This window comes from Neofelis nebulosa, chromosome 18 (assembly GCF_028018385.1).
Source record: "Neofelis nebulosa isolate mNeoNeb1 chromosome 18, mNeoNeb1.pri, whole genome shotgun sequence".
NCBI classification, from domain to species: Eukaryota; Metazoa; Chordata; class Mammalia; order Carnivora; family Felidae; genus Neofelis; species Neofelis nebulosa.
In genome coordinates this window covers 9,852,187-9,878,713 of record NC_080799.1, presented here as the reverse complement: position 1 = coordinate 9,878,713, position 26,527 = coordinate 9,852,187, and the positions used below count along the sequence as shown (strand labels likewise).

Here is a 26,527-nt window from a genome sequence, read left to right as displayed (position 1 = left end):
TCTCTGCCAGGATAGCCCACGCCCACAGCAACTAGAACGGGGTTCTTGTCTTTCCCTCACCCCCACCTGCCCCTCTACCTCTCTTCTTGTCCTCACTGCGGCCGGTGACATCACATCCAGCCAGGGGTTTGTGCTCAGAAACCTGGGAATACTTGGATTCCCAACGCCCAGTTCATCATCAGCCAGTCCAGGGAATATCCTGAATCCCTTCCGTTCGTTGTAATCACACCACCTTATTGGACGTGGTTCGTTTGCCCAACGAATTACTCTGTAATAACCAGACAACAGACACTTTAGGGACAGATGGATTTTTCTCTCTGACATAATTGACTTCAGCCCGGTCCCATGTGGACACGTTCAGACCAGTGGAGCTCAGTCTGAAGCTGGGGCTCCGTCTGTTCTCAGGGTGTGTGGCTCTGAGGCCGGTCCGGGTGTCCACCATCTGTGGCTGGGCCCTCCTCTCCCCCGTGTGTGCGGGGACCAGTCCTCCCGGCAGGGTCACCAGGGGAGGAAGGGGTAGGGGAGCTCCGCCCAGGAGGGGCCCAGCACGCTGTCAATGTCCCTGCTAGCAACGAGGTTGGTTACAAAGAGGGTCTCGTGTAAGTCAGTGCCCTGGAGAGCCGGGGCCAGCTGACCCTCCATGGCTGAAGCAATAATGCCCGGACTGTGTGTCCTGGCCGGGCCGGATAAGGTTCTAGGCAGCGGAATCTACACTCTCCTGGTGCACCTGTTCCCTTCCGTCCACAGCCCGGACACCTGAGCACATCACCCGCAGCCCTGGTCTGAGGCCCCCACCTCCACTCCACAGAGCGGATCTCCCACCGCCCAGCACTGTTTTTGGCACAGTCCAGGTACGTGGCCACCTTGCCTGCCCTTGGCCTCGGCTGACCCTCACCACCTTGCCAGCCCGGGGCAGGCATGAGGGGGACAGAATGACAGGAGAGGGCAGGGTTGCGATTTAGAATCACCCCCGCCCTGCATAAACCCACCAGACCCCATGATGAATCGAACTTCACAAAGGACCAGGAGGGTAAAGACACAGAGTCCCCGAGGAGCATGTTGCTGGGCTGGAGAGACAGGAGTCTAGACGGTGCTGACCCTGGGGTGAATCTGAGTTGGGGGGGGACCCGCAACCGGAAGCAGCTAACTCTGTGAGGGTTTAAGAATAAAATGCAAGAAAAACGAGAAGAAACGGCTCATTAATCACCTAAAATAAGTGTAGTCTTAGGTTTCTTTGCAGGGAAGAGGATGTCTGGCATGAGTTTTTAAAGCTAAATGGGAGTTTCTCAGGCTGTTGGGTGGCAGTGGGGACAGGAAAAGGGAGCAGGTGCAAAGACCTGGAGGGCTGAAAGAATGTGGCCCGTTCTGGAAACAGTGAGTTCCATGTGTTTGTTAGTTACAGCGACAGAAAGGCAGTAGCCACTTCAACAACATAGAAGCTTCTCTCCCCACCCTCCCCGCCTCCCTTCTCATGGGAAGATCCAGAGGGAGGCAGTCACCGCTAACTTGGTGTCTCAGCTCCATGAATTCCTCAGGGACCCAGGCTCTTTCCAGCTCACCGCACATCCCTGGAATGCAGGTTTTGACCTCTTGGCCCAAGATGGCAGTTAGAGTCCCGGCCATCACACCCACATTCCAGGCAGTTGCGTGGAGGAAGAGGTGAAGAAAAAAGGGGGGGAATATACATGCCAGTGTGCTGAAGGAAGGCTTTCAGAAGCTGACAGGTGACACTGTTTATAACCTGTTGGCCAGAATGTGGTTTGTAACCACCCTAGCCACAAGGACAGCGAAGAGATTATTCTGGGTGGCTGCATATCCAGCTAAAACTCAGGGGTTCAAATGCCACAGAAGAAGGGGAAGGAGGTATCAAGGGACAACCAGAGGTCTCTGTCTCTCTCCTTTGGCATGGCTGGATCCAGCTGTGGGGTCGGGGGACTAGAGAGGCGGGGAAGGTGGACCCCTGCCCCACGGGCGAGGGGCTGGCCCCAAGTGTTAAGCAAGAGAGCGAACCGCTCAGACCTATTCTTGGGGGGAGTGACGTCAGCAGTGTGAGGGCTGTGTTAGCGTGGGGACGGGCAGGGGGTATCCTGTGTGTCTGCTCAGATGACTGATGAGTCTCCCTTCTAGTGGCTCTTAGCCTTTCATAGAGGAAAACAGACCCCATCTTTCTCAGAACCACCCCTTCCACACTCCTCTTCCCTCCCAGAGAGGGTGGCCTGGATGCAGAGGGAGCGAGGGATGAAGGGTCCAGCCTTCTGCTGGCCTGGGGCCCGTGCTGGCACCTGCTGGGGTCTGCCGGCCTCCAGGATGCGGGCCTGGCTTGCACCCCCTCCCACCCTTGGCTGAGGTGGCACCGTGGCCACCACAGATGCCTCTGTGGCTGACGGCTGGCTTTTAACCCTGGGACTCGTCCTGCAGGACCCACTCGGAGGGGCCTTGGAGAGCTCTGTGTCCAGGCTACCCCTGCCTGACCATGCTGGCCATCGTGTCCGCTTTGATGTGGCTCAGTCCAAGGGGTTTCCTCCACAGTCCCAATGGCAAGAGAACCCCACCCCTGGTTCCCTTCTCCATTTATCCAGAAGCCCAGGTGGGGACATGCAATGTCGTCACTTGCTTTCCCACGAATCCCAGGTGCAGGAAGTGGGGGCCCCCGCCCCGCCCTCCTTCTTCTTGTCTGGATTGTTTTTCTCATCATAAACACTATGGTCCAGTGTCGTTCTCCAAGCCTGGACCTTGGTCAGTTACAGCGGAAGGTGCTGGCATTAAGTTCATTCCTTTTCAAGATGGCACAGTTGTGTGGTTGGATGCTAGACATCCCCCCCGTCTCCTCTTCCTCTTTGCATGGCCTTTCCTAGGACGTAGCTCAGAACTGCAGAAGAGCAGAGCATATGAATAACGAAGCAGTTCCCTCCACCTCCCACCATCGAAGCAGGAGCCAGAAGGCTCTGGATGGAGCTGAGGTTAGTGGGGTGTCATGGGGGGGGGATTCTGCGACATCTGTCCCTTCTGCCGCCCCTTGCCCCAGAGCATCTCCATGATCCCGTCTCATCGTCCGGGGCAGATCGGGAAGTTAGTTCAAGAGATTATCAGTTAGCGATGGTCACTCCCTTCCCCACCGCCCCCCTCCATGGCAGGAGTGTTAGGTTAGGCTCGGCCGTGACATGCCCCAGCCAGCCCCTCCTTGTCCACAGAGGTTGAGGGACGTGTGGAGCCAGTCCTGGACCGGACTTGGAGCCAAGTCCAGCTGCCCGGCAGAATGAACAAGAAATAAATGCTTGTTGGTTCAAGCTTCTGGGTCTTCAAGCAGCTTGGTACACAGCATTTTTGTGGCAATAGCCGACTGTCATTCTTAGGTGACCTCTGGGGCTCCTTGTAGCTCTTAGTATCTGTAACGGGACTAATCCTGGCCTTCTGTGAAAGGTTTGGATGCTGCACTGAATGACCACGAAGGAACTGAGTGACGCAGGAGCTCACTGAGAAGCAGCCCTCCCTGCCTTCTTCCCAGCAGAGCAGAGGTGCGGTCCACAGATCAGTGTGGCCCCTGTGCCCCCCGCCCCATGACCAGGGTTTCTCAGAGGATGAGAATGATGTCAGACGCAGGCTGCCTGCCCTGAGTATCTCCCTGTCCCTCTGGCCTGGGCTGAATCTCACATACATCAATCTAGAAGATATGCATCTTTGTACCCATTTCAGAAGAAATTGCGGGACTTCCTAAGACCACGGAGCCGATCAGGGAATAGCTCAGCCGGTGCTCCCGAGACTAGATTTTTCCATGATGAAGCACTACCTGCCCTTCTGGGAGCTGAAGGCAGGGAGCAGGGCAGGGACCAGTCGGGGCCCAGAAAGGCCCCTCAGGCACCCTCTGTCTGGCCTCCTGCTTTCCAGGAAGGGACTCTGGTCGGAGGGGCACATCTTCCAGGAGGGGCCGTGTGTTTCTTAGGCCTGCCTCCCTCTTGCCTGGACCCCTTGGAGGCAGCATGAACCCCACACTCAAGGCCTCTCTCCTCTTTCCCTCATCAAAGCCAGCACCCAGACAGCTGTCACTCCTGAAAGCATGCGAGGCCCTGATGAGCGAGGAGAGCTGAGCCACCACAGGAGGAGGGAGGGCATTCTGAGGAGGCCACACGTGGACACGACCCGGTGAGGCTGGGAGGGAGGCAGGAGGGAGGCCACCCAGGACAGGGCCCGAGCTTCCTCTCCAAGCAAACATGAGTGTGGGGCCAGGTGTATTTATAACATAGCCCTGAAGGGGACCAGGCCTCACATAAATCATGCTATTTCCTTGGCAGGAGTAAAAATAGCCCCATGGCATCCTGCACATGCTTGTGCATGGAACAGAGCTGGCCGGCCAGGCCCCCCCACCCCCAGGCCCCGCCCTCTGGTCATGCCTCATTTGACCATCCGGACAGAGTTTCCGCCTCCTCCTCCCCACCACGCACCAGGCTTGCCGCCTGCCCCTGGTCTCCACAGGAGGGGGTGCGGGGAGGGTCCCCCGCCGCAGCTCTGTCCCCCAGGCCGAGACCGCTGACTTTCGGGCTGGCTCGGGCCGGCTGCAGAGGGGCCAGTGCACATCCTTGGCCGAGTCAGGTTGGGGAAGAGTCAGAGCTGGGTAGCTCTGGGTGAGGAATGAGGGTCGGGTGCGGTGAGGGGCCTGCTGCACCACCCGGGCCTCCCCGGCAACCAGGAACAGAGAGAGGAAAGGAGGAACTTAAGGCGCCCTGGAAGTGGGGGTGGGGCTGGGGTGGGGCTCCTCTGCCAGGGAGCCCCAAAGGGCGTCTGAGGCCTGCGTCGGAAGAATCTGGGGAGCTCCTCACAATGGAGGTTCCAGGCCCTGGACTCCCAGGAGTGGGGCCAGAAGTGCGTTTTAAGCAAGGCCCCCACGGTCTTAGGCCTGCTGTCTCTGCTGGCGGCCCAGGCCTCCCCTGATGCACAACCCCCCCCCCCCCCACCCCCCCGCCACCGCTCCCTGCACAGGGCTGGAGCTCTGGGAGGTGTTAGACTGGGCAGGGTCCAGGTTCTCTCCTCGCCCCCCTCCCTTCCACCTCCTCCCTTCGGGCAGGCCAATGTGCCAGCTCTCTCTGGGTCAGCAGCAGCAGGGAAAAAGTGACCGGCTGGAAAAGTGACCTATTTGAGGCAACATCACACCCCACCAGTGTCCAGGCCTCTCTCTGGGAAATTCACGCCTGGCGAGAGGTTGGGGAGAGGCAGCTCCCTGGGGGCTGAAGCGCTCGGGCCAGGTCTGAGGTGAGCCGAAGTGGGTAAGGGCCTGCTTGAGCTATTCACAATCACCTGCAGGGTGGACTTTCCCAGGCGGCAGTACCCCTGGAGCTGGGATTTGAACCTGGGTCTCTGGCCACCACCCACAGTCTAGGTCATGGTGGAAAACCCCAGATTCTTCCTTGTGTCCAAGCTCAGTGTTATTGCACAGCAGCCTTCGGCGTCTGTCTCTCGTGATGGCTAGGACATGAGCGTCAGGCACGGTGCCCTCCCCGCCCACTCACTGGGCTCTGCCTCTCTGGGGCAGCCTCCGCCCGCAGAACCTCACCCTGCCCCAGGTTCTTGCTTTGGAGAGACTCGCAGGCACTTCATTCATCTAATTAGCCTTGGGCAGTGGTTCTGGCCACACCACGCCCTGGGAGATCTCGGAGGGGTCAGTCTTCTCTGAGCCTCCTTTGTACACCCAGCACATATTCAGCAGTCTCCGCCCACCAGCGTCACAGTGGGGACTTGCTCGTTCATTCTACAGATGGTTACGGGGTACCTCCTATAGGGAAGGCAGTCTTCCAGGGCTGGGGCTCCGGCGTAGGCGAGACAGGACGGGTCCCTGTCTGCATGGGGCTTGCACTCTGGGGAGTCTTACAGTGTGACAGTGTCAGGCTTGACAGCAGAGACTCTAGAACCAACTGGGTTCAAAGCCTGGCTCTCTTCACTAGCTGTGTGACCTTGGACAAAACGCCGAACCTCTCGGTGCTTCCGTTTCTCCAGCTGTGAACTGACGGTAATGGAGGTATGGGCTTTGCTATTGGTGGGGGGATTAAATGAGCTAATGGCACGGGACACAGAATGTTGGCTACCCTCACTGTCAGTGCCTGACCTGAGGCCCTCCCAGGGAGTCTTGGGAGGGTTATGACATGGTACTGGGGCACCAAATTGCAGAGTGCCATCATTTAGACTACGGCAGCCCCACCAATCTTTCCCTCTGAGGAATTCAAAAGGAACGGCTCTTGCCTTTTCCTCTCGGGCCACAGCCTCCTGAAGGGCAGCAAACCTCGGTTCCTCGATTCCTCAGGCATGGAGGCAGCGGCCGAAGCCAGGTACCCCCCCCTTCTCCCCGACTCGGCTTGGTGCCTGTCTTTCCTTCTACACAATCTGTCCGCCAGGAAGAAATCTCAGCACTACTCCGATAACACCGTTTTGGGGCCTTGCACTGGCTTTGTCAAAAAAGGAGACCCGCCCCCTCCCCAAAGCCCAGTCCTGAGGGGAACCGAGGGGAACCGCAGTCACACAGCCCATGCCCCTTTGTGCAGGGGGAGGAAAGGGCTGACCCTCTCTCCCCCTCTCCCCCCTCCCCCGCGCACTGGGGGAGCGCCCTCCCCCCCCCCCCCCCCCCCCCCCCCCCCCGGGGAAAGCAGGTAAGGTGATGCGGTCTAGTTAACAATCCTGCCTGGATGGCTGGCTCTCTTTCCTGGCAAATTGGCGGGAGCTCTATGTGGATCCGGAAGGAAGAAAAAGAGACAACTGAAAATCCTGGGAAGTCTAGTCATCGGGGTTATTGGAGTAAAAGGCCAAATAGTATTAAAATCGAACCACCTGAGAATATCTTTATATTAAGAAAACCTTGGGACATATTAACAGTAGCACTGAGGCTGCCAGTGTGCCACAGTCTCAATGACTTGCGGATGTTAACGCCATGATTCCTACAACTCTCGAGTGAGGTCAGGGCTACCGGGCTGTTATTTACCCCTGCGTTTCAGTGCAGCAGTGGTTCTCAAAGTGGGATGGCCGGATCACTTTTCCCTGGGAACTAGAAATGGGAATTCTCTGTCGCCACCCCAGAGCTGCTGAATCAGAAACTCAGGAGGAGAGCTGCTCTGTATGTTAAAGTTTTGTTTTGTTTTGTTTTGTTTTGTTTTGAGAGAAAGAGAGCTTGAGTCGGGGAGGGGCAGAGAGTGAGGGAGAGGGAGAGAATCCCAAGCAGGCCCTGCACAGTCAGCGCGGAGCCCTAAGCAGGGCTCAGTCTCACGAAACTTGGGAGATCATGACCTGGGCCGAAACCAAGAGTCAGACTGCTCAACTGACTGAGCCGCCCAGGCGCCCCGGGACTCTGTATTTTAATAAGCCTTCTGGGTAATTCCAATGTGCGCTCCAGCGTGAGAACCACCAAGCTAGATTTGCTGTGGCAACAAAAACTCTACTCGCAGTGACTTAAAACAGCAAAGGGATATTTCTCCCTCACGCTGGCTTGTCGGCCAGGGGTGGGAGGGGGACTTTGCTCATCACAGCACTCAGGCACCCTTTGGAAATGGTCTTAAAGGCATATAACAAATGAAGAGATGGGGCGCCCAGGGTGGGGGGGGGGCTCAGGTGTTAAGCATCTGACTCAGGTCACGATCTCACGGTTCATGAGTCCCTCATCAGGTGAGCTTGAGCCCCACTTTGGGTAAGCCTCGCTTCTCTCTCTCCCTCTCTCTCTGTGTCTCTGCCCCTCGCTCACTTGCACCTCCCCTCTCTCAAACAAAACAAAACAAAACAAAACAAAACAAAAACAAATGAAGAAGAAACGTTTATTCAAATCTACCAAGGGTTGGTAGGAACAGTGAGGGTCTGTGGGATTTGAACCAAGACCCCCCCAGCCCCACCTCTAGCTCCTCAAGATGATAATTCCACTCCAGACTGGGGCGGCCCAGAACGGAGAAGTCCCTTTCCCTCCAGCTCCCAGTCAAGAGGGCTGTTCTCCCCAAAGGGGCAGGACAGCAGCACTTTTCAGCTCTGGGCAGGACAGCAGCACTTTTCAGCTCTGGAATCCCTTCTGCCCAGACCCCACTCTGCTGCGAGCATGAGACCATGGAGAATCTTAGGCCCCGATCCCCTTGCCTTGGCTTGTGAGGCAGAGGTTCCATCGCGGGAGAGGACAACCGGGAAGACCCGAGGCTGCTGCCTTTCCCCTCTACTGAGCCCTCGGCTCCTGAAGCAGACTTGTCTCTCAGAGAGGGAAGCATACCCTTGTCCTGTCTCCAGCTCAAGAGTCACGGCACAGAGACTGTACCTACAGGAAGAGGCAGACTGTAGGACAGATGGCTCCGGATCTCTTCCCAAAAGAATGGACTTATTTACAACAGAGCGTGAAGAAGCTGGGGCCCAGCAGTGCTCTCAAAAACAGTGGGGACTGCGGTACAACGCCGTTGGAAGGAAGTGAGCAAATTCATTAGAGATACAGACTAAACTGTAGGCAGAGAGGATCAGGGAGAGAGACGACCAGAAAGAGCTCTCCTGGGGTCAGAACAAATCTCAAACACTGACCTCGGGAACTATCAAATGAGCTCAAATTTGATTGGATCAGCATGAGACCAATTTATGCCATAGCACATTGTTGAAAATAATATTGTATAATTACAGCGATTAGTGGAGCTTAATGTACGGGTGGAATCAGAGGAAGAGACAGTCAAGGAGAAGCCTGCCGAGACCATGGCCATTCTGGCGTAACTGTGGGCATGCCTATGGTTATGCCTCCTTGGAAGCAACATCAGAGGCTACACACGGAGAAGGAGAGAGGGTGGAATAAATAAGCCTTTCAGCCACTACCTACATAAATTTTTTTTTAACGTTTGTTTATTATTGAGAGACAGAGAGACACAGAGCATGAGCAGGGGAGGGATAGAGAGAGGGGGAGACACAGAATCCGAAGCGGGCTCCAGGCTCTGAGCTGTCAGCACAGAGCCCGACGCGGGGCTCGAACTCACGAACTGCAAGATCATGACCTGAGCCGAAGTCGGTCACTCAACTGACTGAGCCACCCAGGCGCCCCTCAGTCACTACATATATAAACAAGCAAATAACAATAACGGGACCCAGGGGAGGGGGGACCACACTGAGTCCCTACAGTATATTATCTGAAATCAAATGTCTATAACCTACGATTATCCAGGTTGCAACAAAAAAAATATGAGACATTCAAAGAAACAGAAAAGTTGGGGCACCTGAGTGGTTCAGTGCGACCCTTGATATTGGCTCAGGTCATGATCTCACTGTTCATGAGACTGAACCCCCTGTCAGCTCTGTGCTGACAGCATGGAGCTTGCTTGGGATTCTCTCTCCCCCTCTCCCTCTCTCTCTCAAAATAAATACATACTTAAAAAAAAAAGACACAGAAAAGTATGACTCACATACCAGGAAAAAAATCAGGTAACAGAAACAGCCTATGAGAGTGACCAGGTATTGGATCTAAAACCCCTCAAAGTAGCCATTTTATAAATTCTTACTTTTTGATTTTTATTTATTTTTTATTTGAGAGAGAGAGAGAGAGAGCACAAGCAGGGGAGGAGCAAAGGGAGAGAGAGACAGAATCTTTTTTTTTTTTAATTTTTAACGTTTATTCATTTTTGAGAGACAGAGACAGAGTGCAAGTGGGGGAGGGGCAGAGAGAGAGGGAGACACAGAATCCGAAGCAGCCTCCAGGCTCTGAGCTCTGAGCTGTCCACACAGAGCCCGACGTGGGGCTCGAACTCACAGACCGCGAGATCATGACCTGAGCCGAAGTCGGACGCTTTATGGACTGAGACACCCAGGCGCCCCGAGAGACAGAATCTTAAGCAGACTCCACACTCAATGCAGAGCCCGGCATGGGGCTTGATCCCATGATCCTGGGATCATGACCTGAGCTGAAATCAAGAGTCAGATGCTCAACTGACTGAGCCACCCAGGTGCCCCAAAGTAGCCATTATAAACATATTCAAAAAAACTAAGGGAATCTATGACAAGAGAAGTAAAAGGAGATGTGATGATTAAGTTGCAGCAAATTGAGAATATCAATAAAGAGATAGAAATTATACAAGAAATCAATTGGATATTCTCGAGTTAAAAATTACAGTCATTAAAGTGAAAAATTCACTAGAAGAAATGAGCAGAACAAATATTTGAAGAAATAATGGCTGAGAAATTCCCAAACTAATTGAAAAAACATTAATCTACACATCCAGGGACTTCAACAAATTCCAAATAGTATAAACACAAACAGACCCATACACTGACACATCATAGTGTAAATGCTGAAAGCCAAAGACAAGAGAAAATCTTGAAAACAGCAAGAGGAAAACAGCTGGTCACTTACAAGGGAACATCAATAAGATAGATTATTTCTCATTAGACACGATGGGGCCAGAAGGTGCTGGGGTAACATATTTAAAATTCTCAAAGAAAAAAAAAACAAAAACCTGTCAACCAAGAAGCTTATATTCAGCAAAGCTATCTTTCAAAAATCAAGAAAAAATGAAGACATTCCCAAATAAACAAAAACTGAGGTAATTTGTTGCAACCAGACTGCCTTATAAGAAGTACTAAAAGGAGTTCTTCAGGCTGAGATCAAATGATCCCAAAACAAGTGATAGGATTCACAGAAGGGGAAAAAACAATAGCCACAGGTAATTATGTAACTCTAAAAGGCAATATAAATGCACATTGCTTCTTATTTCTCTAAACTGATTTAAAAGGCAATAGCATAAAACAACATGCATATAATGTATTGTTGAGCCTATAACATATAGAAATGTAATGGGTTTTTGTTGTTGTTTTGACTTGTTTTTTTGGCTAACAACCGCGCAGAAGAGATGAGTGGAAGCAAAGCTAAGGAAATGAGACAGTAATGTGAATCCACAGGAACAAGTTAAGAGATCCAGAATAATATTGTGAAGTCATAGATTGGAAGGCTTATTATTAAATTAGCCTGAAGATTCAATGCAACTCCCATAAAAATTATGACCGCTTTTTTTCCCTACCAGAAATGAGCAGGCTGATCCTAAAATTATGTGGAAATACAAGGCACCCAGAATAGCCAAAACAGTCTTCAAAAATTTTTTTAAAAAGGTTGGGGAACTCACACTTCCTGTTTACAAGATTTACTACAAAGCAAAGTCGTCAAGACAGGGTGGTACTAACATAAGGATAGATATATAAATCAGTAAAATAGAATTGAGAGTCTAGGAAAAAACCCATGTGTCTATGGTCACTGATTTTTTTCACAAAGGTGCCAAGACTATCCAATAGGGAAAGAATGGTCTCTTCAACAAATGGTTCCTGGGACAACTGGAGAGCCACATGCAAAGTGAAGTTGGCTCCTGGTCTCACACCATATAAAAAAATCAACTCAAAATTGATCAAAGATATGAGAGCCAGAACTATAAACCTCTTAGAAGAAAACATAGGGATGCATCTTCATGACCTTGACCAGGCACGTTTCTTGGATATGTTACCAAAAGCATGAGCAAGAGAGTAAGAATATAGAAAATTAGACTTTATCAAACTTAAAAAAAAAAAAAAATTGTGCTTCAGAAGTCACTATCAAGGAAGTGAAAGGAAACTAACAGAATGTTAGAAATTTTTGCAAATCATGTATCTGAAAAGGGAGTTGTATCTATAGTGTATAAAGAACAGTTGCAACTCAACAATAAAAAGACAAACAACCCAATTTAAAAATGAACAAAGGATCTGAATAAACGGTTCTCTCAAGAAGATATACGAATGGCCAAAAAGCACATGAAAAGATGTCCAACATCATCAGGCATTAGGGAAATGCAAATGAAATCCACAAGATACCACTTCACACCCTTAGGATGACTATAATCAAACAGTCAGATAATAACAAGTGTTGGTGAGGATGTGGAGAAATCAGAACCTTCATGCACAGGTGGTGGGAATATAAAATGATACAGTTGCTTTGAGAAAACAACCTGGCAACTCTTTAAACAGTTTAACATTCAGTTACCATATGATTTGGCAATTCTACTACTAGATATACATCCAAGACAAATGAAAACATACATCCACAGAACTACTTGTATATGAATATTTACACCAGAATTATTCATAGTAGCCAAAAGATGGAAACAAACCAAATGTTCATCAACTGATGGGTGGATAAACAATATTTGGTGGTTCCATACAAGGAGATAAAAAAGGATGGGGCGCCTGGGTGGCTCAGTCAGTTAAGTGCCCCACTTTGGCTCAGGTCACGATCTCATGGTTTGTGAGTTTGAGCCCCACATCAGGCTCTGTGCTGACAGCTTGGAGCCTGGAGCCTGCTTCAGATTCTGTCTCCTTCTTTCTCTGCCCCTCCCCTGCTCACGCGCTGTCTCTGTCTCTCAATAATAAATAAATATTAAAATTTTTTAAAAAAAAGCCGAGGAGATAAAAAGGCAAGAAGTACTCATATATGCTATAACATGGATGGACATTGAAAACATTTTGCTAAATGAAAGAATCCAGTCACAGAAGGCCACATATTATATGATACTATTTATATGAAATGTTCAATGTAGATAAATCTTTAGAAAACACCAAGTAGACTAGTTTTGGCATAAGTCTGGGAGAGATGGGAGAGGTTACACGGTTATAATTGTTTTGGAGGTGTTGAAAGTTCCAAAGTTGACTGTGGTGATGATCGTACATTATCTGTTAATGTACTAAAAAATACTGAATTGTACACTTTAAATCGTATGTTTTGTGAACTCTATCTGGACAAAGTTGTTTTATGATGCAATTCCTAATAAGATTTTTAAAGTTATTTTTTTTTTGTATGAGATTCTCAGTATACAGAACAGATAGAAATGATATTTTATTAGTATAATTATAGTGTCAAATTCATTTACTTTTTAATTTTTTTAACATTTATTAGTTTTGAGAGAGAGAGACAGAGACAGAGAGACAGAGACAGAGACAGAGCACGAGCGGGGGAGGGGCAAAGAGAAGACACGGAATTGGAAGGAGGCTCCAGGCTCTGAGCTGTCAGCACAGAGCCTGATGTGGGGCTCAAACCCATGAACCGTGAGATCATGACCTGAGCCGAAGTTGGACGCTTAACCAACTGAGCCACCCAGGCGCCCCATTTACTTTTTAACAATAGCAATCATTTATTAAATTCAGTTCAGTCATAAATTTTGCTTTGGTGATTGAAAATGTGTAAGCATTTGGTTTAAAATTCATTTGAAGGGTGCGTGGGTGGCTTAGTCGGTTAAGCGCCTGACTCTTGATTTCGGCTCAGGTCATGATCTTGTGTTTTGTGGGTTCAAGCCCCATGTCGGGCTCTGCGCTGACAGTGCGGAGCCTGTTTGGGATTCTCTCTCTCCGTCTCTCTCTGCCCCTCCCCTGCTTGTGCTCTCTCTTTCTCTCTGAAAATAAATGAACTTTAAAAGTCATTTGAGTAGGCATGTTGTTCTTCTGTAAACAGCTAAAAATGTTTTTAAAAGTAAATGTGTCAAGCATTCAGAAAAAAAAGTTCAGAAATTATATAACCAACAGCTAATACAATCCAGCTTTGTCAAATCTGCACATTTTGCATTATTTGCTTCAGATTTTCTTTTAAGAAATAAAATATCACAAAACCGCTTCAGATTCTGCATCTCCCTCTCTCTCTGGCCCTTCCCCTCTTGAGCCCTCTCTCTCTCTCTCTCTCTCTCTCAAAAATAAATAAATATTAACAAAAATTTTTAAACATCACAAAACCAGTTGAAGTTTCCTACGCAACTCTTCCCCATCCTAATTCCTTTATCTTCCTGGATTTAGTGTTTATCACTCTTATGAATGTTTTTAAAAACCATATATGTATTTTGAAACCATATATAAAAATATATACATTAAAACCTCATATATGTAATCATTGCACAATATACAGTGATATTTTGTGCACTTTTAAACTATGCAGGGGTGCCTGGCTGGCTCAGTTGATTGGGCATCCATCTCTTGGTTTCAGCTCAGGTCATGATCCCAGGGTCGTGGGATTGAGCCCCGTGTGGGGTTCCGAGCTCATGGGGAAGCCTGCTTGGGATTCCCTCTCTCTCCCTCTGCCCCTTTCCCGCTCACTCTCTCTCAAAAAAAAAAAAAAAAAAAAAAAAAAAAAAAAAAAAAAAAGTTAAACTATGTAAAAATACTGTCATTTTGAGTATGTTGTTCTCAATGCCTTCTTTTCACACTATTTTCCCTAATGTATACAAAAGCAGAGAATAATATAATGAACCCCTGTGTATCCATATACCAACTTCAGCAACAATCAGTTATGGCTACATGTGCTTTGTTAACCCCCCTACCTACTTCCTCTCACTCTTCTGACTTATTTTAAATCATTTTTTTAAAGTTTATTTCTTTTTTATTTTGAGAGAGAGCGAGAGAAAGCAAGCGAGCACTAGTGGGGCTGGGGCAGAGAGAGAGAGAGAGAGAATCCCAAGCAGGCTATGTGCCGTCAGCACAGAGCCTGACTCAGGGTTCAAACTCACGAAGAGTGAGATAGTGGCCTGAGCTAAAATCAAGAGTCAGCTGCTTAACTGGCTGAGCCACCCAGAAGCCCCTCTTCTGACTTATTTTAAAGCAAAACAGACGCCATGAAATTTCATCTGTAAAAATTGCAGTACATATTTCCAACAGAGAAAGATACTGCCTAGAAAATCAACAGCGTATCTTGCATCTATCCACGTGGTACATGTAGCTTTGGTTGTTATTTTGGCTGTTACATAAAATTTGATTACATGGGGAAAATAATTTGATTTCTTTGACCACTGACTTACTGATGGGTGCTTAGGCTGACCCCACATTTTCACCGAAAGCAACGATGTCATGAACATTCCTGTACATGTCTCCTCATGAATATGTGTAAGAGTTTGGATACTTAATGGAATTGGAATTGTTGGGTGATAAGGTGGGGAAACCATGCGACTCCCCTTCACTTTGAAGAGTGTCGTATTTATTTCCTGATCCTACTGTATTGACCAGGAATTTCAGGACAATCCTGAATTGAAACAGAATTGCTGATTTTAAGGGAGCGTTTCTAATATTCCACTATTAAGTATGACAACTGATTGAGGCTTTTGTGTGTGTGTGTGTGTGTGTGTGTGTGTGTGTGTTTAAATTTATTTTGAGAGAGAGCACGAGCGTGCGTGCACAAGGGGGAGAAGGGCAGAGAGAGAGAGGGAGAGAGAGAGAATTCCAAGCAGGCTCCACACTGAGCACAGAGCTGGACTCCAGACTGGAGCCCCCCAGCTGTGAGATCTTGACCTGAGCCCAAATCAAGCGTCAGATGCCCAACTGGTGTCAGAGCCACCCAGACACCCGTTTTTTTGTGTGTGTTTTTGTTTGTTTAAGATTTTATTTTTAAGTAATCTCTACCGCCAACATGGGGCTCAAACTCACAACCCGGAGAAAAGTGTCACCTGCTCCTCTGAATGAGCCAGCCAGGCACCTCTCATTTAGGCTTTTGGTAGACATCCTTTATCAGTTTTGCCCATTTAAGATTAATTTCAGCTGTAACAGAAAATTCCCAAATAACGGCGACTTAAGGTAAACAGTTATTTCTCTCTCTTTTTTTTTTTTTTAAGTTTATTTATTTATTTTGAGGGAGAAATAGGGAGTGGACGGGGGTGGGGCAGAGAGAGAGGGAGACAGAATCCCAAGCAGGCTCCGCGCTGTCAGCACAGAGCCCGATGCGGGGCTTGAACCCATGAACCATGAGATCACGACCTGAGCCGAAATCCAGCGTCAGATGCTTAACTGACTGAGCCCTCCAGGCGCCGCCCTTATCTCTCTTTGATAAAACAGGTCAGATGTCGGCAACCAGAGGCTGGTATGACATCTCGTTTACAAGAAGTCCTCAGAGACTCGAGCTACTTTGTGCTCACTGCTCCACAGTCTTTATGGTCCTCATGGTCCAAGGTGGCCTCTGAGTTCTACCCAGGATGAAGGAAAAGATGAAACAGAGGCGAAGGGGGCACAGTAGCTGTCTGGTAAGTAAGGCTCCCAGAAATCGGCCCTTAGACCCCACTGCAACAGAGTCCACAGCAAGGGAAGCTGGGAAGGTTAACCCTTCTGCTGGTGGTGCAGATGCCCAGCTAAAAATGCTATTGGCAAAAAAGGAGGGAAGAACATGTAGGGGTGTATGCACAGCAGTCTCAGATTAAGGAAATGCCCTGGTGTTTGTAGTTTACTGAGAGCTTTTATTTTTAACATAAACGAATGCTATTTTTTCAATTGTTTTCTCTGCATTTATTGAGAAGATCATCTGGCTTTTCTTTTTTTTTTTTTTTTTTTTTTTAACATTTATTTATTATTTGAGAGAGAGACACAGAGTGTGAGCCGGGGAGGGGTAGAGAGAGGGGCAGACACAGAATCTGAAGCAGGCTCCAGGCTCCGAGCAGTCAGCACAGAGCCCGACTTGGGGCTCAAACTCACAAACCGCCAGATCATGACCTGAACGGAAGTCGGAAGTCGGACGCTTGACCGACTGAGCCACCCAGGCGCCCCATGGCTTTTCTCCTTTGACTGGTAATACAGTGAATTGCATTAATATATTTCCTAATAATACTGAACATTATTTGTATACCTGGTATAATTTGCAAGTTGGTCATAATGTCCTAACTTTTTTACTGCTACATTTAATTTGCTAAGTTTACTCAGAATTTTTGCATTTGTGACATATTCAGTGCTATTAGAAGAGACTGATTTATAATTTCCTTTTTTTCCTACTGTTTTTGTTGGGTGTTTGGGTTGATACTGTTATCAGCCTTATAAAATGAGTCAGTAAAACATTCTCTCCTTTTTTCTTCCTTGGAATATTTTGTTCATGATTTATATTTTATGTTCCTTGAATATCTGGAAAAACTCACCTAAAAAGCCACCTAAACCTAGTGTTTGTATGTATGTATGTATGTATGCATGTACGTACGTACGTATTTATAGCAAGGGAGGAGCAGAGGGAGAGGAAGAGAATCTTTAAAAAAATTTTTTTTAATGTTTATTTTTGAGAGAGACAGAGGGGCGCCTGGGTGGCGCAGTCGGTTAGGCGTCCGACTTCGGCCAGGTCACGATCTCGCGGTCCGTGAGTTCGAGCCCCGCGTCAGGCTCTGGGCTGATGACTCGGAGCCTGGAGCCTGTTTCCGATTCTGTGTCTCCCTCTCTCTCTGCCCCTCCCCCGTTCATGCTCTGTCTCTCTCTGTCCCCCCCCCAAAAAAAAAAAAAAAACAAAAAACCAACGTTGAAAAAAAAAAAGAGAGAGAGTATGAGCGGGGGAGGGGCAGAGAGAGAGGGGGACACAGTGTCCAAAGCAGGCTCCAGGCTCGGAGCTGTCAGCACAGAGCCCCACGCAGGTCTCAAACCCACTAACTGTGAGATCATGACCTGAGCTGAAGTCGGACGCTTAACTGACTGAGCCACCCAGGCGTCCGAGTATTTCATTTTTGAAGATGTCAAACTACTAGTTCCATCTAGCTTTGCGCAGTGGCAGTATCGTAGCCAATGAGGTTTATCCGAGGCGCGATTATTGCTAATTGAAAACTACTAGTTCCATCTATTTAATTATAGGTCGGTTTGGACTTTTGATTTCTTCAGGCATCAGTTTTACCTCCAACTTTTGGCTGCTGTGAACACTGTTGCTATGAATATTCATGCATATATTTTTGTGTGAACATATGTTTTCAGTTCTCTTGGTGGAATCGCTGGGTCCTATGGTAACAATATGGTTAACTGTTGCCACGGAGGCTGTCCATTTTATATTCCCACCAACCATGAATGTGTTGTCCATATTTCTTCACATCCTTGCAAACGTGTTTTTCCTTTTTTAAAAAAATATAGCCATTCCAGTAGGCACGAAGTGGTTTCTCACTGGGTTTTGATTTGTATTTCCCTAATGCCTAATGATATTGGGCACCTTTTCATGTGCTTATTGGCCATCTGTATATCTCTTTTTGGAGAAATGTGACTTAGGTCTTTTACCCATTTTTAAATTGGGTTGTTGGTCTTGTTATTGTTGGGTTTTTAGAGTTCTTTATATATTCTGGATACTAGTTCTTTATCAGAGATATAATTTACAAATATTTTCTCCTGTTTTGTTATCTTTTCACTTTCTTGGTAGTATCCTTTGAAGCATAATTTTTTTTTTGAGTTTGACAAAGTCCAATTTATCTATTTTTTTCTTCTGTTGCTCATGCTTTTAATGTATTTTAAAAAAAAATTTTTTTTTAATTTTTAAAAATTTTTTAATGTTTTTATTTATTTTTGAGACAGAGAGAGACAGAGCATGAACGGGGGAGGGGCAGAGAGAGAGGGAGACACAGAACCGGAAGCAGGCTCCAGGCTCTGAGCCATCAGCCCAGAGCCCGATGCGGGGCTCGAACTCACCGACCGCGAGATCTGACCTGAGCTGAAGTCGGATGCTTAACTGACTGAGCCACCCAGGCGCCCCTCAAAAAATTTTTTTAACATTTATTTATTTTTGAGACAGAGAGAGACAGAGCATGAACGGGGGAGGATCAGAGAGAGAGGGAGACACAGAATCCGAAACAGGACCCAGGCTCTGAGCTGTCAGCACAGAGCCCGATGCAGGGCTCGAACTCACAGACCACGAGATCATGACCTGAGCCGAAGTCGGAAGCTTAACGGACTGAGCCACCCAGGCGCCCTGCTTTTAATGTCATTTCTAAGAAACCATTGCCAAATTCAAGGTCATGAAGATTTACTATGTTTTCTTATAGGAATTTTATCACTTTAGCTCTTACGTTTTGATACAATTTGAGTTAATTTTGACTGATTTCTGTTTGTTGAACTACTGTTGTATTTCTGGGATAAATCCCACTTGGTCATGGTATATCATCTTTTTTATATGCCGTTGAGTTCACTTTGCTGGTATTTTGTTGAGATTTTTTTTCCTCACCTATATTCGTAAAGGCTATTGGTTTCCAGTTTTCTGTGGTTGTATGTTTTTGTCTGGCTTTGACATCAGGGTAATACGGGCCACATACAATGAATAAGGGGTATTCAGTCTCATGGATTATTTAGAAGTATGTTGTCTCATTTTCAGGTGTTTGAATATTTTTTTGTGTTATTGTTGCGGATGCCTAGTTTCACTTCTTTAACATTTGTAAAGGTTAGTTTCAGGACACTGAATACAGGCTATCCTGGTGAATGTTCCATGGGCACTTGAAAAGGAGGTGTAGGGGCGCCTGGGTGGCGCAGTCGGTTAAGTGTCCGACTTCAGCCAGGTCACGATCTCGCGGTCCGTGAGTTCGAGCCCCGCGTCAGGCTCTGGGCTGATGGCTCGGAGCCTGGAGCCTGTTTCCGATTCTGTGTCTCCCTCTCTCTCTGCCCCTCCCCCGTTCATGCTCTGTCTCTCTCTGTCCCAAAAATAAATTAAAAAAAAAAAAAAAAGTTAGAAAAGGAGGTGTATTCTGATGTTGTTGTATAGAGTGTTTTATAAATGTTAGATCCAGTTGACCGATGGTCTTGTTCTTTCTTCAATGGCCTTTCTAGTTTTCTGTCTTCCAGGACTATTCCCACTCAGCTGAGAGAAAAGTGCTATAGTCTCTGTAATTGCGAATTTGTCTATTTCTCCTTTCATTTCTGCCAGCCTTTGTTCCATGTATTCCAAAGCTCTGTTTTAGGGTGCGTACACGTTTAAGATTGCTAGGTGTCCTTGGTAAACTGAACTTGTCCCTTGTAAATTTCCTTGCTCAGGAGTCTACTTAGCCTGATCTTAATATCGCCACTGCAGCTTTCTTTTGAATGTTTTCTTTTTCCATTCCTCTACTTTCAGCCTATGTGTATCATTACATTTGAAGTAAGTTTCTCGTAGGCAGTGTATTGTTAGGTCTTGTTTTGTTTCTCCTTCCATCCTTTCTGACAATCTCTTTCTTTTAGTTGGTGTGTTTATCTACATTTAGGATTATTATCTACCTGTGGGGATGTAGATGCACCATTTTATCAATTTTCCGTTTTTCCCTTGTATGTTTCTCTATTTCCCCTTTCCTGTCTTTTGGGTTGTTTGCATGCTTGTTAGTATTTTGTTTTATCTATTGTGTTTCTGACTGTATCTTTTTGTATAGTTTTTTAGTGGTGTCTCTAGGGAGCATACAGACTTAACTTTTCCAGTCTATTTAGAATCAATGTTTTACTACTTCACATGGAGTATAGAAACCTTACCATAATATAGGTTCCTTTCCTCTTCCCCTTTACATTGTGGTGGTCATATCCTACGTGGACCTACGCTGAAAATCCCACCAAACAATGTTATAGCTTTTTCCTTTCAACTGTCAGACATCGTTTTTGAAACTTAGAATAGTCTGTTGTATTTGCCCAGACATCTATCATTTCTATTGCTTTTTTGTCAAGCCCGATGTTCCAGGTTTCCTTCTGGTATTATTTTCCTTCTTTTTTAAATTTTAATTTTTATTAAACAAATTTTTTTAATGTTTTTATTTATTTTTGAGAGAAAGAGAGAGAGAGTGCGAGCGGGGGAGGGACAGAGGGAGACACAGAACCTGAAATAGGCTCCAGGCTTCTAGCTGTCAGCACAGACCCTGACATGGGGCTTGAACTCACAAACCATGAGATCACGACCTGAGCCGAAATTGGACGCTTAACCGACTGAACCACCCAGGCGCCCCATCGTCCTGTTCCTTTAAAGCAAGTTTGGAGTCTGTCTCTAATTAAACCTGGGACCAACAGATATGTTAATCTCTCAGTTTTAGGTTTTGCAGGGTAGAGTCAATGTGAATCTAAAACTTGTATAAGCACTGGCTCATGGTAACAAACTATCACGAGGGATTTTTAAAAATTCTACCATCCAGGTTTGAAAGCCAAATTTCCTTCTTGTCCTCTGTGCCTAAAGGCCCTTCCTTCTTCCCCAGCACATGATTGCACTGAGGGTATCACCCCCCACAGCTTCGGCTCTAGTTGGGGGTCTCTGCTTCAACCCCCACTTCGGTTGGTCCAAGGCCTCACCTTCCCTGGATGACAACCGGTCCCCACGTTCTGCCTGTGTCCTCACCACTCCCTGGTCCCCCGGCGAGGGCAGTTGTGGCCAACTTCATTTCGGGTTGGAGAGTTTCCTTTTGTTTCTTCACTTCTTGGACTGAAAAGGATGTGGTTTGTTTCTTCACTTCTTGGATTGGAAAGGATGCTGTTGGTAGTTTTCTTTCGTTTGACTGTTTTGGTTTCAGCCTGGCTTTTCTAGGTGTTCAGAGCCGGATGGTTTTCAGGTTATATAATCCACTCTATTGCTCAAAACAGAAGTCCCGATCTAAACACGAACTAATTTTTTTTTTTTTTTTTTTTTTTTTGGGACAGAGAGAGACAGAGCATGAACGGGGGAGGGGCAGAGAGAGAGGGAGACACAGAATCGGAAACAGGCTCCAGGCTCCGAGCCATCAGCCCAGAGCCTGACGCGGGGCTCGAACTCACGGACCGCGAGATCGTGACCTGGCTGAAGTCGGACGCTTAACCGACTGCGCCACCCAGGCGCCCCTAATTTTTTTTTTTTTAAACAAGAATCAGAATCGTACATTTTCAGAGCCCTCCAAGCAGGTAGAAGCTTGGCAGAACACAGCTTGGAAACCAGTGATACCCAGGGCAGAAGTCAGGCTTTCTGCCACCTGCTTCCACATTTCCAGTCCTGGCACCCTCACGCTCCGGGACTGGGGGTAAGTTACTTAGCTTCTCTGAGCCGTCCTTTTCCCGAACAAGAAGTCAGGATAATCCTGCCTAGCGCCCAGGGCCTGGAACCACGTAGGGAAAAGTCCTGGCCTGGACGACGCTGTCTGTCTTCGGTAGAATCTTGAAATTTTTCTCAGGTGTAATGCCGCTCTGCACCGCCAGGTGAATGGTGGCTGACCGGTGACAGTTCCCAGGCACCGCTGCAGGCTGTATCAAGCCCACACAGCGGGCAGCGGGCATCGGTAGCGAATACTGTCTCCCCCAGCGGAACGCGGGACACAGAGGTCTCGTCTCCTTTTCTGTTCATTTCTGTAAGGACAGTCCGGGGCTGGCCCCACCTGATGGCAGTGCTCTTTGACCAGCCCTGGGCAGGGACCCCTTGAGAAGGCACCTCACTCCCTGCTCACTGACCTCCTCTCCAAACAGCCCATTCATCCTGGGGTCAGGCTGTGGGCCGTGGTTAGAGAAGAATCCCCATCCTTCTCCCCCAGACCCCGGGGCCTCGAGGGCGGACACCCCAACGGAGGCGGCGACCCCCGGGGGGGCCCCTGCGCAGGAAGAAAGGCATTTCTGTCTCGCTCTGAACCCGCCTCGGGTTTCGCACTTCCCCTCCCCAGGACAATCCCGACCTTCACCGTGAAGGAACTTTTGCAAACACACACGCGCGCGCGCGCGCGCGCACACACACACACACACACACGCGCGCGCGCGCACGCGCGCGCACGCGGATGTATTTTTGGAAGAAGGGGAAACATTCCAAGAGAACCTCTGCTCGGCTGAAAATGAAGTGAAGATTATATTAAGAATGAAAGGCGAGCGGGGCCACTCGGCGCACACAGAAGGCCCTTTCATCGCGCCCGGCCGCGCGCCGCGGGCAGCTGCCAACACAAACGCGGGCGGAACAGAACCTGCGGAGCCGCCGGCCGCGCTGCCAGGCCGCGTCCCCGCCGATCCGGGGCTGGCGCCGCTCCCGTTTCCGCTCTGCTGACGCGCCGAAATCGCAGGCGGCGGGGACCCCGGGAGCCGCTCGAGGAGAGCGCCCGGCCGGGCGGGGTTCGGGGCGTGGCGTCCCCGGAGCTCCACCCGCGCGCGGCCCCCCCCACCCCCACCCCCGGGGCGGCCCGGCTCCCGGCTTCGGGCCACACCCCTGCCTGCCAAGCCTCGCTGGAACGGCCCCTCCGCTCCGTGGGCTGCTCGTCCGCTGCCGCCTAGCCTCGGGAGCGCTTAGGGGGCTCAAGGCCGCCTCTTCCGTGAAGCCTGCCTGGGTCATCCCTGCGCTGGACTCTCTCGGGCCTTCCTCGCGCCCCCAAATCCCCTTAGGTCCGAGCCCTCGACAGGGTCTGGCCCTCCTGCAGCCCAGTGCGAGCCTCCCCCGGCCCCCAAACGTGGTGGTGGGGTGAAGAACCCACTCCTACCACAGGACCCGGATGCCCAGTGCTGGTCCTGAACGGACCTGTTGGAGGTTCTGTTGGAGGTTCTGTTGGAGGATGGGCAGCCTGATGGTTTGCCAACTGGGCCCTCTCATCAATGTTGGGAAAGCCACACAGCCCCGCCCCATACATTCCGTCATTTGGAATCTTAAAAGGTCGCCTCTAATATCCTCTCCGTAGCTGAAGTAAAGCCTGAGCGCTTTCACTTGGTATTTGCGGCCTTCACAATGAGCTACCTGTTTCCCTCTCTGGCCCTGAGTGGTCTTACACTCTCCCAGCACTTTACCATTTACAGAGGACTTTCACGAGCCAGATAGGACGTGATGCCACCACAAGCCACGTGCTGGACAAGGAAACCGAGGCTTTGGTATTAAATGCCGCACCTGAGGTCACACAGGCACGAGGATGAACTGCAAAGTTGTCTCGGACCATGGCACTCCGCCTCTCGCCCTCGGTGCTCCTGCGCCCTCCCAGCCACACTGCCTGAGACTGTTCCTGAACCCACACTCGGGGGATCCCACCGTTGTGCGGCTCTGGAACACCCTCTGCCTCCCTGCTGACCTCAGTGTGTGCCCACCTACCGGCCCCTTCTCTGAGCCTGCGGCCTGCCTGCGGTCATTGTGCTCCTGACGCTGTAGGCTGGACTGCTGCACTCCCACCCTGCTTCGGCTGTGCACAGCCTGCCCTGTGCCACCTTGGACCTGCCTTTAGGGGGTCGGGCGTCTGGGTGGCTCAGTTGGCTGAGCATTGGACTTCCGCTCAGTTCATGATCTCAAGGCTCCTGAGTTTGAGTCCCGCTTTGGGCCCTGTGCTGACAGCTCAGAGCCTGGAGCCTGCTTCCGATTCTGTCTCCCTATCTCTCTGCCCCCCTCCCCACACCCCACCCCCAAATAAATAAACATTAAAAATAGGTATTTAGGGGGCAAAAGCCGTAAGATGTGGCAGTGGATGAGATTTGGGAGTGAAGACAAGGGAGAGGAGTCAAGCATGGGGGCCCCTAGGTTTGTGCCTGTGTGGGGGTGTTACCACCAGCCAGCCTCAGGAGCATGAGAGAGAAGAGGGACCAGGGAGTGGTGGTCTCAGGGTCCCTGGATAGAGCACCGAAGGTTCCAAAATGGTGGGGCTGGAGGAGAAGGTCTGGGAGGCTCTGAGGTAAAGAGGGAGGCTGAGGCCTTGGAAGCCAATGAGTCTGCCCAAGATGAACTCATTCATATGGAAGAGAAGAATACCCAGGACACAGCTCCAACATTTAAGGGACCGAGGAAAGGGGAGGGAGGGGAGGGAAGGGCAGGAGGAAGGGGAGGAGGCGGGTCAGCGAAGGAGGCAGAGAGACCTAGCACGAGCACCGAGCACCGGAGAGTGGTTTGCAAAAGTGGCATGAGAAGGAATTTTAACAAAGGAGTGTTCGAAACTGGCAGAAGACCTCAGAGGTCTGTGGGAACCTTTCCAGGAGGTATGCGCTCACCAGACCGTCAATTCAGGGGTCACTGAGGACCTAGGTCAGAGTGGTGTCTGGAGAACGGTGACAGTAACAGGCCAAGGGGTGACCAGTGGAGGAGGCCCTGAGAGAGCAAGTGCAGACAAGGGAGCCAAAGCCTGGCTGGTGGGGGCTTAACAGGCAGGGGGAGGACACACTGGAAGCTGCGGAGTGGAACCAAAGAAAGCAAAAGAGACTTGGAAAGACATCCATGTTCATGGATTGGAAGATTTCATATTGTTAAAATGGCAGCATTCCCCAACTTGGTCTATAGACTCAAATCAGTCCCTACCAAAGCTTCCCCCAAAGCTGCTTTTTTTTTTGCAGAAATGGACAAGCTGATCCTAAAACTGATACGGAAAAATTCAAGGAACCTGGAATAGCTCAAACAAACAAACAAACAAACAAACAAACAAACAAAGAACAAAGCTGGAGAACTCACAGTTCCTGACGACAAAACTTATTGCTAGGCTACAGTAATCAAGACCATATGCTGGTGGCATAAGAATATAGACTTCAAGATACATAGTTTGGTAAAATAGAGAACCCCATGTATCTATGGCGAATTGATTTTTGGCAAGGGGGCCAAGACCATTCAATGGGTCTTGAGTCATTTATTCTACAAATGGTGCTTGAACTGGATATCCATACCATATACAAAATGAACTCAAAATGGATCGACAACCTCAATATAAGAGCTAAAGCTATAAAGTCCTTAAAAGAAAATGCAGGGGTAAATCATCATGACCTTAGATGTGGCAATGGTTTCTTGTATATGATACCAATAGCATAACAATAGTAAAAACAAAAGCTAGGTATATGTGGACTGTATCAAAACTTTTGTGTTTCCAAGGACACCATCAAAAAGTGAAAAGGCAATCTACAGAATGGGAGAACATTTTTGTAAATCATAAATCCGATATGGGACTTGTGGAGTACAGAACTCTTACAATTCAACAATAAAAACTCAAGTGACCCAATTAAAATATGGTCAAAGGATCTACACAGACAGTTCTTCATAGAAGATTTACAAATGGCTTACAAGCACATTAAAAGATGCTTGACTTCAGTTGTCACTAGGGAAATGCAAATCAAAACCACAATGAGATGCCATTTCACACTCACTAGGATGGCTATATTCAAAAAGATTTTAAAAAAAGGGGTGACTGGCCAGGGAGCTTGAGACCCTTGATCTCAGGTGAGTTCGAGCCCCACGCTGGGTGTAGAGGTTATTTAAAAATAAGATCTTAAAAAAAAAAAAAAAGAAAAGAAAGAAACAAAAAAGGGAGCCGGGGTGGTTCACTTGGTTAAGCAGGCTCTTGACTTGGGCTGAGGTCATGATCTCATGGTTTGTGAGTTGGAACTCTGCATCGGGCTCTCTGCTGTTAGCATGGAGCCTGCTTTAGATCCTCTGTCCCCCCCCCCCCCCCTCTCTCTGCCCCTCCCCCGCTTGCACTCTCTCAAAAAGAAATAATAAAACATTTAAAATTTAATAAAAAATGGGGCACCTGGGTGGCTCAGTCGGTTAAGTGTGACTTCGGCTCAGGTCATGATCTCTCGGTCCGTGAGTTCGAGCCTTGTGTCAGGCTGTGTGCTGACAGCTCAGAACCTGGAGCCTGCTTCGGATTCTGTGTCTTCCTCTCTCTTTGCCCCTCCCCTGCTTTGCACTCTGTCTCTCCAAAATGAATAAACATTAAAAATAAATAAATAAATAAATAAATAAATAAATAAATAAAAACAAAAAAAGTGCTAGCAAAGATGTGGAAAAACTAGAACATACAATACCTGGTGGGAATGTAAAATGGTGTAACCTCTGTGGAAAACACTATAACTGTTCCCCTGAAATTTACACACGGAATTACCATAGGACACAGCAATTCCATTCCTACGTATACACCTAAAAGAAGTGAAAACAAGTGTTCACACAAAAATATACACGAAC

General features: G+C 48.6%; 1 protein-coding gene, 1 long non-coding RNA gene and 1 pseudogene across 2 annotated transcripts in view; 2 read left to right on the top strand and 1 right to left on the bottom strand.

The window, feature by feature from the left end:
• The window catches only part of FKBP6 (FKBP prolyl isomerase family member 6 (inactive)), a 70,563-nt gene that overhangs the window by 6,762 nt on the left and 37,274 nt on the right, over positions 1–26,527 (bottom strand). The window contains exon 9 of the transcript XR_009256396.1: positions 79–268. The gene's annotated coding sequence lies outside the window, so the exon portion shown is untranslated. The remainder of the gene's footprint in view (positions 1–78; positions 269–26,527) is intronic.
• Positions 17,459–17,621, top strand: LOC131501739 (U4 spliceosomal RNA; annotated as a pseudogene).
• On the top strand, positions 19,087–21,293 carry LOC131500648 (uncharacterized). The gene is made up of 2 exons (XR_009256400.1): positions 19,087–19,178; positions 19,409–21,293. It is a non-coding gene; the product is annotated as an uncharacterized LOC131500648 (long non-coding RNA).